General features: G+C 49.6%; 1 protein-coding gene across 1 annotated transcript in view; it reads right to left on the reverse strand.

The window, feature by feature from the left end:
• The window catches only part of SH3PXD2B (SH3 and PX domains 2B), a 119662-nt gene that overhangs the window by 52949 nt on the left and 54171 nt on the right, over positions 1 to 12542 (reverse strand). The window lies entirely within an intron of this gene.

Below are 12542 nucleotides of genomic sequence, written 5' to 3' on the forward strand. Positions count from 1 at the left end.
AGGTACTACTACTACGAACGAACAAGAGTTCTAGAGGAAAGCTGCAGACAAGCTGGAGCAGAGCAGTTCCGATGCACCTTCACTGGAGGCAAGAAGGAACTGAGGGTGGGGGGAGCGCACAGCACCCCTTATACCGTGCCATAGAGGCGCCATTCCAGGGGTTACTAGGGGCGCTCCCCTACGGGTACTGCTAGGGGGAAAATTTCCAGCACCGGTGCACGTGGCGAGCACACACACCTGTTGTGGAATATACATGAGCAATCACTCGAAGAAGCAGCATGAACATTGGAGAGAAAGGAAGGAGCACCATCTCCAATGTGAAACACTATCAGGCCAGACAAGAGCAAGGACAACTCCTCCTAATCTCCCCAACTCAACAAAATTGAATTTGGTTACAGAAAAAAAACTAGCTCTCTTGTTTATAAGCACTTTTGGACAAGACTCTCTTTAATTACCATTTAATCTCAACGTCTCTGTGTAGAGATGCCTCTAGAACAGTGGTTCCCAAACTGGGGTTCGTGAACCCCTGGGGGTTCCCAAAATGTTACAGGGGGTTCCTGGGCAAAAATTTCCTAATGGTGGACAGAGCTGTCCCTAGCGATCCTGGGCAGCACGGGGCCAGCAGCCCGGAGCCCTGGGGACTTCCAAGAGCTAAGCAGATCAAAGCAAGCATATCTATCACACTGAGGAGATTTAAACTTCAACACCCTTATAAGAAATGGTAAGGGAGGTGGATATATTTTGCTGTTTTTAAAATTAAATAGGCAGCTAGGATTGTTTTTAAAATTATTATGGAGAACAAGTTTAAGCTTTCTTGTAATGTGCGTTCTTTGCCTGGATTGTTCAAGACCTGAATGCTTGTGTAGGAGGAACTCTTTGAGTTGGCTTCTTAAATACCTTCATGCTGTTTCACATCTGATACTCCTTGATGAAACATGGGAGCTTTGTCTTACAAGCTACAAAAGTGAGATCTTTGAAGAGTATTGCCGTTTTCATAATGTCATAAAATTACTGTAATGATAAATAAGGAAGGCTGAAAGAATTGGGTTTGTTTAGTTTGGAAAAGAGAAGACTGAGAGGGGACATGATAGCAGTTTTCAGGTATCTAAAAGGGTGTCATAAGGAGGAGGGAGAAAACTTGTTCACCTTAGCCTCTAAAGATAGAACAAGAAGCAATGGGTTTAAATTGCAGCAAGGGAGGTCTACGTTGGACATTAGGAAAAAGTTCCTAACTGTCAGGGTGGTTAAACATTGGAATAAATTGCCTAGGGAGGTTGTGGAATCTCCATGTCTGGAGATATTTAAGAGTAGGTTAGATAAATGTCTATCAGGGATGGTCTAGACTGTATTTGGTCCTGCCATGAGGGCAGGGGACTGGACTCGATGACCTCTCAAAGTCCCTTCCAGTCCTAGAATCTATGAAAATAAATAGTGTGTAATAAGCATGTCATAAAAACAAATTTTATATTTCCAAGATCACTGCTTTTATAATTTATGCTCAGGTAAGGGAGAAAATCCCTGGAAATATTCATTTTTAGGAGGGGGTTCGCGAGACTTGACATTTTAGTGAAAGGGGTTCGCGGGTTGTTAAAGTTTGGGAACCACTGCTCTAGAATCAGAGAAATGTAGGACTGGAAGGGACTTTAATAGGTCCTGTCCCCTGCACTGAGGCAAGACAAAGAATTATATAGACCATCCCTGACAGATGTTTGTCAAACATGTCTAATCTCCATCCGCAGAAATTCCATAACCTCCCAAGCAATTTGTTCCAGTGTTTAACTGCCCTTACAGTTAGGAAGTTCTTCCTAATGTCTAACCTAAATCTCCTTTGCTGCAATTTAAGCCCATTACTTCTTGTTCTATCCTCAGTAGTTAAGGAGAACAATTTATCACCCTCCTCTTATAATGACCTTTTATGCACTTGAAGACTTATGTCCCCCCTCAGTCTTCTCTTCTCCAGACTAAACAAACCCATTTTTTCCCAAACATCAACCCCAAAACAATACAATAAATACTCAGCTCCTATACAGACCGTTCCAGACATCGCCAAGCAGGAAGTATAAATAACCACGGGGGGGTTGCAACAGCAATTCACAGCACACCTCTCCCCACACCCACCACCATGATAGGAAAAGAGCAGACAGAGAAATGGGGAAATCAGCATCTGCACACCATTTAGGATGGACTCAGAAGGTGTTTGAAGGGCAGTCTATGCACATCTTCATCCTGCTGTTCTCTCCCCTCCCCCCGCACCTCCACCCAGCCTTTTCAAATCAAGGCTAAGTACTGTAACTTTTATGCATTACACAGCACCCAGCTGCCAAGAGCTGCCATTCCGTCTCCTACTGCTGCCAAGTTATCCGGACTACTCAGAGATTAAAGGGTTTCTCTCAAAACAAATGAGGCTTTTAGCTACCTGAAGAAAAGATGAATTCAAAAAGAAAAGGAGCAGAACAGACTTCTGATGATTTTCTGTACTGAGTCAATTTATTTTTTTTAAAGAGTTAGAGTGAACACACCCACCCACCCACCCACATGGAGGTAAAGCAGCTTCTTGGGTTTGCATTTCCCTCCTAGTGGGTACCATGCACTTACACACCACAGAGCTAAGGTTGGTCGGTCAGAATGGTTGGGCAAACAGCAAGTTCTTAAATGGGAGCCTGAGGACGGGGAGGCTCTCCTATGCACAAATCCCACCACAAAGTCCATCATTTGGCCACATCCGTAGAGCTTCTAAGGGCTTGTCTACACTGGCACTTTACAGCGCTGCAAATTTCTTGCTCATGTGGTGTGAAAAAACACACCCCCTGAGCGCTGCAAGTTTCAGTGCTGTAACGTGCCAGTATAGACAGTGCACCAGCGGCGGTGGCAACTACGCCCCTCGTGGAGGTGGGTTTTTTAGAGCTGCTGCCCTAAGCCAGCATGAAGTAGCCTGTCTCTTCAGCTCAGCAGAGTCAGGGCAGACACTGGTCGATCTCAGAGACGCGAGGTAGGTGAGGAAATAACTTTTATTGGACCAACTTCTGTTGGTGAGAGAGACAAGCTTTTGAGTTTACACAGAGCTCTTCTTCAGGTCTCCGCATTGGACTGGAATCACAGCTCTGGCCATGCAGCTATTTTATGCTCTCCCCTGCTCCCTCTCCGACTTACCCCCGGGGCTATTTGATACAATCTAAATAGCTCTGAAGCTTCCTTCCATTTCCTTTCCTTAACTGCAATGAGCTACTGAAAATAAAAGGAGAGAGACTTTATGGCTGTTTGCCCCACAGGGATGCAGGAAGCCTGTAAAATCACAGGAGAGCGCCACTCTCAATCCTACCTCAAAGCCAGCTGCAACCTTGAGACCTCCTTCTCAGCCACTGGAAACACCTTCAATTGGACACGGTTCACAAAGTCCTTTCAACAGGAGACGCTCCTTCCACTCCAAGAGAGCTCTCCTACACCCCAACTGCTTTGCTCAGCTGAATGGCTCCCTTCCCCCCATCTCATCCAGAACTAGGCATCCCAAACCTCACACCTCTACCATCCACCTCAATCCCCAGTGGTCATGCACACGCTACAGCAAGGGCCCTCAGATACCAAACAGGAATTCTGGGCCCAGGGCTGCACTGAGAATCAGGGTTGATGAATAACCATCATGGGGGCTTTGGTTTATCTGCTCGCCACCACATCCCTGCAAATCCCCATGAACACACATACACATGTGGACTCTTCAGCAAATAGGTGGCACTGGAGAGCAGATCAGAGGCTCCTCCCTCCCCTTCATGCTGACCATCCTCTCTCTCAGATCATTAATCATGGGCCTGCTTTACGTCCACAGGTGGTGCTGGCAGGCAGGAGTCAGGAGCATTGGCAAAATCCTGAGAGAGGGCATTGAGGATGGGAAAGAAAGAGGCAGGAGAGATGACACAGGTAGAGCTGTGTGCGGGTCTAAATGGGTTAGCTGGGGTCACCGCAGGTCATGATCAAGATACATTGGCAGAGCTATATGAGACTTACACAGAAGGATCAAAATCTGCCTTTAGAGGACATGCTCAGAACACTGCACTCATCCCCTCTTCCCTGCTGCCCCAGCTACAACATTCTGGGAAAACCCATAGCCACTTCCTCAGTGCTGAAGGTGGGGCAGCAGACAAGCAGCTCTTCTGGTAGTAATTCTGCAGCAGTTTTCAAATGCTGCTAACTGCTCGAGTTGCTGAGTCATTATTTCACATTAGCTGCCTGGCCTAATGCCCAAGCACAGACACACATGCACAAGCCGGCAGGACAAAGAGGTTGCACGATAACAAAAGAAGGCATATCCAGGCAGGGAGAAAGCAGCCTTCCTGCACTTCCAAGTGACTGCTCGGCAATGGGGCACTCCCAGCACGCACAGGTCTGACTAGGCAAGAAGCAGACACAAAAATGGGGCACATCTTTCACCACCACTGTAGGGCTTGAGCCCTGTCTATACTACAGCTTCAACAGTTGCTACCACAAAGGGAGCTGGCAGCGTAGGCACCGTCAGTGAGCCACCAGTGACCAGCAGAAATAGAGCCAGAGAAGCTTCATCCCTAGCAGTTGAGGACCCAGGGAGACCAGAGACACGCTTTGCCTTTAAAAACTCTATTGGAGCCCTTCTCCCTGCTTTACAACCCAATGGCCAGGGGCCTTGCTGTGGCAAACCACTGAAGGAAATGCCCTACATAGGCCATCAAAGCCCCCTCACTTTTATTTGATTGACTGATTTATAGCGCAGGTCGTGCTGTAGCAGATCTAGAGTGGGGGGCTGTAAAGTGACCCAATGCAGCCCCTCTATGGCAAGCATGCTACCTCTTCAGGTCTCACCTAGCCAGCTCAGGGATTGGGAAATATCAGGGGAGAGAGTGGGAGAAGGGCTGACAGGCAATTACCCCCAGCTGTGCAGGAGACACCCTGGGGGCAGGAGGACAGCCCATGGGAGAGAAATTAGCCTCTAAAAAAGGCCAGGTGAGCGAAGGGGACAGCGTATTCTGTTCCATCCCACTGGAATTCTCAAGCCAAGGTCAGAGCCATACTGGGGAAGAGGGAGTGGAGGGAAAGGAAAGTTGCAGAGGCATTTCAGCCAGCAACATGGTTGTGGCTCCCATTGAGCTGAAGACTGTTACTCGATGCTGAGCGAGCGGGAGGGGCAGAGAGCCATAAATGTATCACAAGCTGATCAGAGCCATTAAAGAAGCCAGACATTTTGAGAGCGGAAAAACGTCTGACTCTTGTTTTACCCTGAAGGACTCCCTCCTACTCGGAAAGAATTCGCTTCTCCACACCTTTCAAATCACATCCAGATTTCCTCTGGCACGGGCTCCAATTCACTTTAAAAACCGCGCACAGTCGGTCCCCAAAAGGAGAAGCCAGTTCCTAGTTCCACTCCTGGAATGGTCAGGCACATGGGGGAATATAACACTTCCCACAACCTCCATAGGAGCCTTGGACTTAGCAGCAGGCTGGCAAATTTCTGAAGCGAGTGAATGCCTTGGCCCTGCAGTAAAAGGAAGGGACGACTTTGCGTGGGGGCTGCCTGCATTTATGGCTGTTCCTGGGTGTGCCATAAACATGGAGGTTTATAGGGACGTATACTGTGACCTGATACATAGGAGCACTCTAAAGGATCTCAAGGAGACTCAGAGTAAGGCCAGCTACAATTCCCAGCATGCTAGTGGTTACAGCATCATAGTGGAGGGAGTTCAGTCCTAGGCCTAGTCCCACTCATGTGCTTCATCCTTGTAAAAGGCGGAGAAAGCAGCAGCCATTCTGAGAGACAAAGGGAAAGACTCCCCTGTGCCATATTCCTCAGCCAGAAGGATGGGATTGGAGGCGCAAGGCCTCCAGAAAGGGAGGGTAAGAAGAGGGGAACTCTCCAGACTCAAGCAGACACGCTGACCATCTGTGGGACTGGGGGAAAAGGATTTCCCCCCAAACCAGACCGATATCAGGATGGTGAAACAATAAAATGCATTATTTAGGATGGCTCAGTGGAGAATGTATTTCACTTCTATGCATTCTAGGAGACAAACCTCAGTATCTCTCCTTCCTGGGTGGTGAAGAGGGATTCACTCGGGTGTACTGCCTCCACCACTGGCAGATCCATGGAACAGTGATGATAGGACTTCCTTTCACGCACCTAGACTGCGAGGAAGGAGCCCAGCAGGAGACTGCTGCAGAGATGGAGAGTGAGAGCAAACAGGGGATAGGAGGGAATGGCAGTCTTCTACCTAATGAAGTCAGCGGGATGCCTGGCAACCCACCAAACTCAGCAACTGGTGTTGAAAGCTCAGAAGTGGAACTGCATGGAGAGGAGATCTACTCAAGACTTCACCAACAGTTCCACCCATGATCTCCTCTTCACTGAAGAGCTCACCATCTGCACTAAGGCAGCAAAACACTTATGTGATAGTTTCCTCTTAGTTACTAGGCTGGGTCTGAGACGCCTGAGACAGCTGTGACCAGTGGACTGATCACAGGATTAGGACCCAGAAACTCTGTTCTATTGCCAGCTCCAGAGTACCCTGTGGTGTCTGGAGAAGTCACTTAACTTTGTCTGGAAATGGGGAATGATCATATTTATCTATCTAACTTCCAGGTCCCTCGTGGAGAGCTGTTAGTATCTGCAGTTAAAAAGTTCCCAAAGTGCAAGTATTGTTCTGATGCTGGATCAGAGAGGGATGGGGTGGGGGTAGAAAGGAGACAATATTCTGGTTTCTAAAAATTTATCCTATTAAATCCTTTTCTTCCTTTGGAGTTTGCTGCCGTCTCTTGCTTAAGCTTCCTAAAAAGCAATTTCACAACCAGAAGTAGCTGAACCTCACTCAACCTCTCCTTGCAGAGACTCACGCTTCCAGAAAAGCAGACCGGCTGGAATAGGCTCTGGGCCACTTGGGTTGTGCAGAGCTTGGAAGGCTCCACTTGCCTTATAAAAGCCGTTTCCTGAAAGATCTGGCACATCCTTTACACAACTGGCCCAACTGAGCTCATTTGTTTTCTTAGTTAATTCTTTCCTGGGGTCCCCATCTCATCATCCCTCAGCCAGCAAATGTGTAACCCTTAGCGTGTGAACTTCTCCAGGCAGGGACTGGGCCTTTGTGTGTATATTGCACAGCACGGAATTGATACTCAGCAACCAGCAACTGTTCACTGGGGACTTTGTCTCCGAGCCAGAGGCTGATAGATTTCCAAAGCTTTGCACAATCCCCCCATAATATTTCATATGCCTTAGTCAATGATACTTCATTCCTCCTGCCATAAGAGTCCATATTAGCATTAACGGTGTCCTGTGAGCTGGGACTAGCCAGAGGTGTGTCATGGGGTCATGAGGGCAGCATCCCTCAAAACAATGATCACAAGAAGGACCTGCCACTGACTCGAGGCCAGCACACAAGCAGCTAGGAGTCCACCTCCCAATTCTTCTGCATGGCAGGAAATGGAATTTTTGGCATAGTGCCTGAATGCTGTCAGACTCAGTGGCCTTGGAGGCTATATTCTTATTCTGTTAGTGGTATCACAGAAGCACCCAAGACATGCTACAGGCAAGTGCTATCCAGATATATAGCCTGAGAGAATCCCTCCTCCAGAGAGCTCACAGTCTATCCTTGTCCTTCCCATCTGTTTCTCTCAAGAACTCAACTTTATTACTGTTCCATCTGTTTTAGAGTGGGGTGGGGGGTGGGGAGAAGAGAGGGTGGGAATTACATCCTTGCAAGGATATTCTCTGGGAAGAGCTGAGACCTACTTTAAGTCTGAAGGCTCGAAGTCTCCTCTAGCGACTTCAAAGAATGAGTCAAATCCCACAAGGAAAATAAAGCTACGGTAACTAAACAAAAGCAAAAGCAGAAGAAGAACAAAATTCCTATGGGTTGGATGCTGTAAAATAAGCATTAATAATGGGACCACTTCCCCCTCCAGGAAAATATTCTGACAGACACTGAAGGATGGGAATCTCCTCAGTTCCTGTGGGTGACCCTGAGTTCGAGACAATTACAGGTTTGCTAAGAATGCTACAGGCAGCAGGACATACAGGATAGCAGAAGATATTTTTCAGGCCTTCAGAGGCCACACATCTAACATTACCATAGGCGGCTTCCCAGAAAGCAGCATATTTCAATCAGACCATTGGAGCCAAATCACCACTGGTAATGAAATTCAGATGCTAAAATGCCCTCAAATGAGGGAGGAAAGAAAAGTAAGCTATAGATGTCACCGATTTCTCAGGCCTGAACCAAGTCAAAAACCCAGCAAGCCTAAGTTTCGTCATATATTGGATGCATGAGATTCAGAGAAACAGACCCTGCTCTGTCTCGCACTCGACCCACTCTGATTATGCGTCTTGATGGAAACAGCACAAAATCTCGAGGTTTACAATAAGTAAAACAACATGTTGCCATCTCAAGCTGGGAAAGAGGAGACCTGAACCAGAAGAAATACACCACGATTCTTGTACCTGACAATTCTACCAGCTACTAATAGATTTTTCTAAGCCAAACCAACACTCTCTCAGGAGGCAGACCTTGCCAATAAGCCACCTCACTAGGTACATAAGACCAGGTGACTAACTCCATAAGCCAACTCAATAGACAGCTACTGTCTCCTTGCTACACGTGCCAAAGATGGCAAAGGAAGCACAGCAAAAGCTACAGACCTCACACTGCTTAACAGCAGCTACCCTCAAGTGAGGATTAAGCAGCCCCGTGTGATTAGACAGATGTGAGTCTGATGTACCTAATGAACATTGTGCAGGAGACAACCAGGAGAATATCCCACTGTAAGATGTTCACACCACAGCTACCCATTGTTCTGTGCCAGCATGTGAAAGCAGGAAAGGTGAAATCCAACAATATTCATTATCCACCATCCCTATCACTCTACTTCTGTGATGGGCATGCAACAGCTGCAAGTGTCAAGGTAAGCCTCTGGGAGGAGTATGGACTGAGAGTGACTGAAACCTGTAGAGAAGGCTGGGGAGGACATGAATACAGGAGTAAGATGTACAGTTTGAGGCAGAGACTATTGCACTCATGACCATAATATGTAGCTCAACTTGCATTATAATACCTCCTCCCAAACCCAAACATCATCCTCATGACCCTCTGGGACTATGTAGGCCTTTGTCCAAACACCACCACCACAACTAAGCCAATTTGCAATAGAGATGGACCTCATATTGACATCTTGACATCACTTACTCCTGGACTCCGAAGGGGTTCAGAATCTGAATTGGTAAATTGCATCTCAGACCTTCAGCTCGGGAATTTGCTTCCCCCACTTGCTCTTGACTTTTGAAACCTTCTGAGCACACTGCAAGATCCATCTGTCTTCCACAGCTTTGAGGACTGAAGGGTTTACAGGGATAACTGGGGGTCCTTGGACTAGGATGAATTTTCTTGGTGGGCAACATCAGGCAGGCTGTTTGGCTGTACCTGGAGATGGATTATTTTAGTCTATGGAATGGGGGCCCAGAGCAGTGGGCTGGACACCGGTTACTGCTATTTTATAAAGTTGAAATAAGTGCGCACACAGCCCATTGAGGGATGTCAGCGTGGCTCAAGGCCCAGGCTCTACCTCCTGACAGCTCCAACCCTGTTCCACAGTCGAAATCCCAATGGAGAGTAATTTAATAGAGGGGAACTTTTTCAGTTTGAATGAGCCGCAATGAAATCAACGAGTGAGGCTGTGAAACGCAACACGCTCGGGGGCAGCCACTCTGGAGCCCAATCCCTGTCTTCCAAAAATAGCAGCGTTTTGATGGGAACGAGTAGGGATTCTTCACAAACTGAAAGCAGTCAAACTGTATTCCCTATTTTTCCAAGTCATGCCCTCTGCCAATTTGGCTTCCCCCACTGGCAGGAAAAAGTTGCACAGCAGTGCCTTTTCCTCTATATTAACGTCAGACTTGCTCTGGTTTTGCTAATTCTACAATCAGGGAAGAAGCCAGAACCAGAAATGCCTCCCTAGACAACCCAGACACAGTTTCTTACCTACAAATATGCCCTGGCTCATGAAGAGGAATAAAACAGAGTCTTCACACTGCTTGGAGGAAAGGAACCCCATGTCTACACTGCAATAGGAGGCGTGATTGCTGGCATGCCCCTGCTAGCTTTAATCTAGCTAACAGGACTAAAAATAGCAGTGAAGACACGGCAGCGTGGACCACGGAAAGGGTTATACATACCCAGGGTCCCCAGTGGGCTGGAACAGCCCACGCTGAAGCCTGTGCCACTGCATCTTCCCTGGTACTTTTAGCCATGCTATCTAGATTAAAGCTAGCGCAGGAACATCAGCCCATGCTGCAGTCACACCTCTGACTGCAGTGTAGACATACCTTAAACGTCTGCATTTCCATAAGACATCATAATGGTTTGCACTAAATATACTTTCTGCGTTCTCTGGAAGTGTTTAAAGTATCATCCATTTTCATTAGCTCCTTGGAAAAAAGTTTATGTGGTCAAATCTATTGGCTGTGGGTGTGTGAAAGACTCTCAGGGGCCCCACTCCCTGGCAATTTTAGGGCTACATTTTCAAAAGCAGCAGCAATGTGTCAGAAAACAACCACGTGCACCCATTAGGTCAGGTGTGGGCAAACTATGGCCCGCGGGCCGGATCTGGCCCATCAGGGCTTTGGATTCGGCCCACGGGATTGCTACCCCCATGGTGCTGCGGGCCCCGTGCCGCTCCAGGAAGCAGCCGGCACCACGTCCCTGCAGCCCCTGGGAGAGGGGGGGGGGCAGAGGGTTCCATGCGCTGCCCTCGCCTGCAGGCACTGCCCCCCGCAGCTCCCATTGGCCGGGAACGGGGAACCACGGCCAATGGGAGCTTCGGGGGAGATACCCACAGGCGAGGGCAGCACATAGAGCCCTCTGCTTCTCCCTCCCCAGAGGCCACAGGGACGTGGTGCCAGCTGCTTCCACGAGTGGCGCAGCGTGGGGCCAGGGCAGGCAGGGAGCCTGTCTTAGCCCCACTGCGCGCCACTGCCACCCCGGAACCTCCAGGTAAGCGGCGCCGGGCCAGAGCCCACACCCCGAACCCCTCCTGCACCCCGCACCCCAACCCCCTGTTGCACCCCTCCTGCACCCCAACCCCCTGCCCTGAGCCCCCACCGCATCTCCCTGCACTTCAACCCCCTGCCCTGAGGCCCTTGCCACACCCCTCCTGCACCTCAACCCCCTGCCCTGAGCCCCCTGCCACACCCCAACCCTGTGCCCTGAGCCCCCTGCTGCACCCCCCGCACCCCATCCCCCTGCCCTTAGCCCCCTGCTGCACCCCCTCCGCATCCCAACCCCCTGCCCCACCCCCCCGCATCCCAACCCCCTGCCCTGAGCCCCCTGATGCACCCCTCCTGCACCTCAACCCCTTGCCCTGAGCCCCTTCCTGCACACCGCACCCCCTCCCGCACACCGCACTCCCTCCTGCACCCCAACATTCATGGCCCTGCATGCAATTTCCCCACCCAGATGTGGCCCTCGGGCCAAAAAGTTTGCCCACCCCTGCATTAGGTCCAAAATGGGTAATTATGCAGGTTACTTTGGACACATGAATGCCCATTTGCATAGTTGCATGTTGGATTTGTGGGGCAGCTGCTGCACCACAGACATCCCAATTTGGAAAACTGCTCCTTAAAATTGCAGGAGAAAGTTACAGCTGTCAGCCTGTTTCAGTATTACATTTCTGTGGGATTGCTTTTAAGGTCTCTCTGCACTTTAACTGGAGTTACACTCAATTGCAAACTGCACAGAACAGTTCCTGGGGAGCCACAGCTCCTGGCTCTGTTGGGGGTGTCGATACTGAAACCCACTGGTCTGTCCTAGGAGCTACCTACAGAGCTTGTGAAGGTAGGATTGTTTTCCTAAAACACGGGTGTCCTCTGGGGGCAGTGGCTATGCATTTGCCATTCAGGATGGGCAGCAACCAATGCCTAAATATTGCAGAGTGTGATGGGGCAGCCCCGCCCTGCACTAGCCCCAGCAGCGTCAGACCAGTAGCCCTGGCAGCGGAAGTCCCACCCTGCTCATACTGGGCATGCTCCAAGTGCTCAGGGAGTATAAAAGGAGGGAATTCAGCTCAGTCTGGGCTGGTGACTGTGGGGGAAGGACCAACCTGGGGAGCTCCTGCGGAGGACCAGCCACCACCCTTGAACTTGCTGGGATCTGAAGCTTCCCCTGGCCAGCACGAAGCCCTGTTGCAGGAGGAGCCCGAGGAGGCGACGGACTCGGAGACCCACGGAGACCCTGGAGATTTGTGGGAGACCCCAACTCTCAAGACGGTAGGAAGCAGTACCTTGCCCCCGGTAAGCCTCAGAGTGTTTCGGTAGGATCTCCCCGCTGAGCCAGTGGCAAGGTCCTACGGCGAGGTAACCAGGGGCAATCCTATGGACTCTGGCCACTAGGCCATGCTGCCCAGCAATGAGGGGCAATTCTATGGACTCCGGCCACTAAGCCGGGCTACCCTGCAACGAGAGGCATAAACCCTCACACAGAGTATCTGAGTTTTAAGCTGATTGTGGGCTGCAGCCCTGGGAACTGAGGATTTTAATACAT

The sequence above is a fragment of the Terrapene carolina genome, unplaced genomic scaffold (assembly GCF_002925995.2).
Source record: "Terrapene carolina triunguis isolate 2854851 unplaced genomic scaffold, T_m_triunguis-2.0 Scaffold395, whole genome shotgun sequence".
In the NCBI taxonomy this organism is placed as follows: domain Eukaryota; kingdom Metazoa; phylum Chordata; order Testudines; family Emydidae; genus Terrapene; species Terrapene triunguis.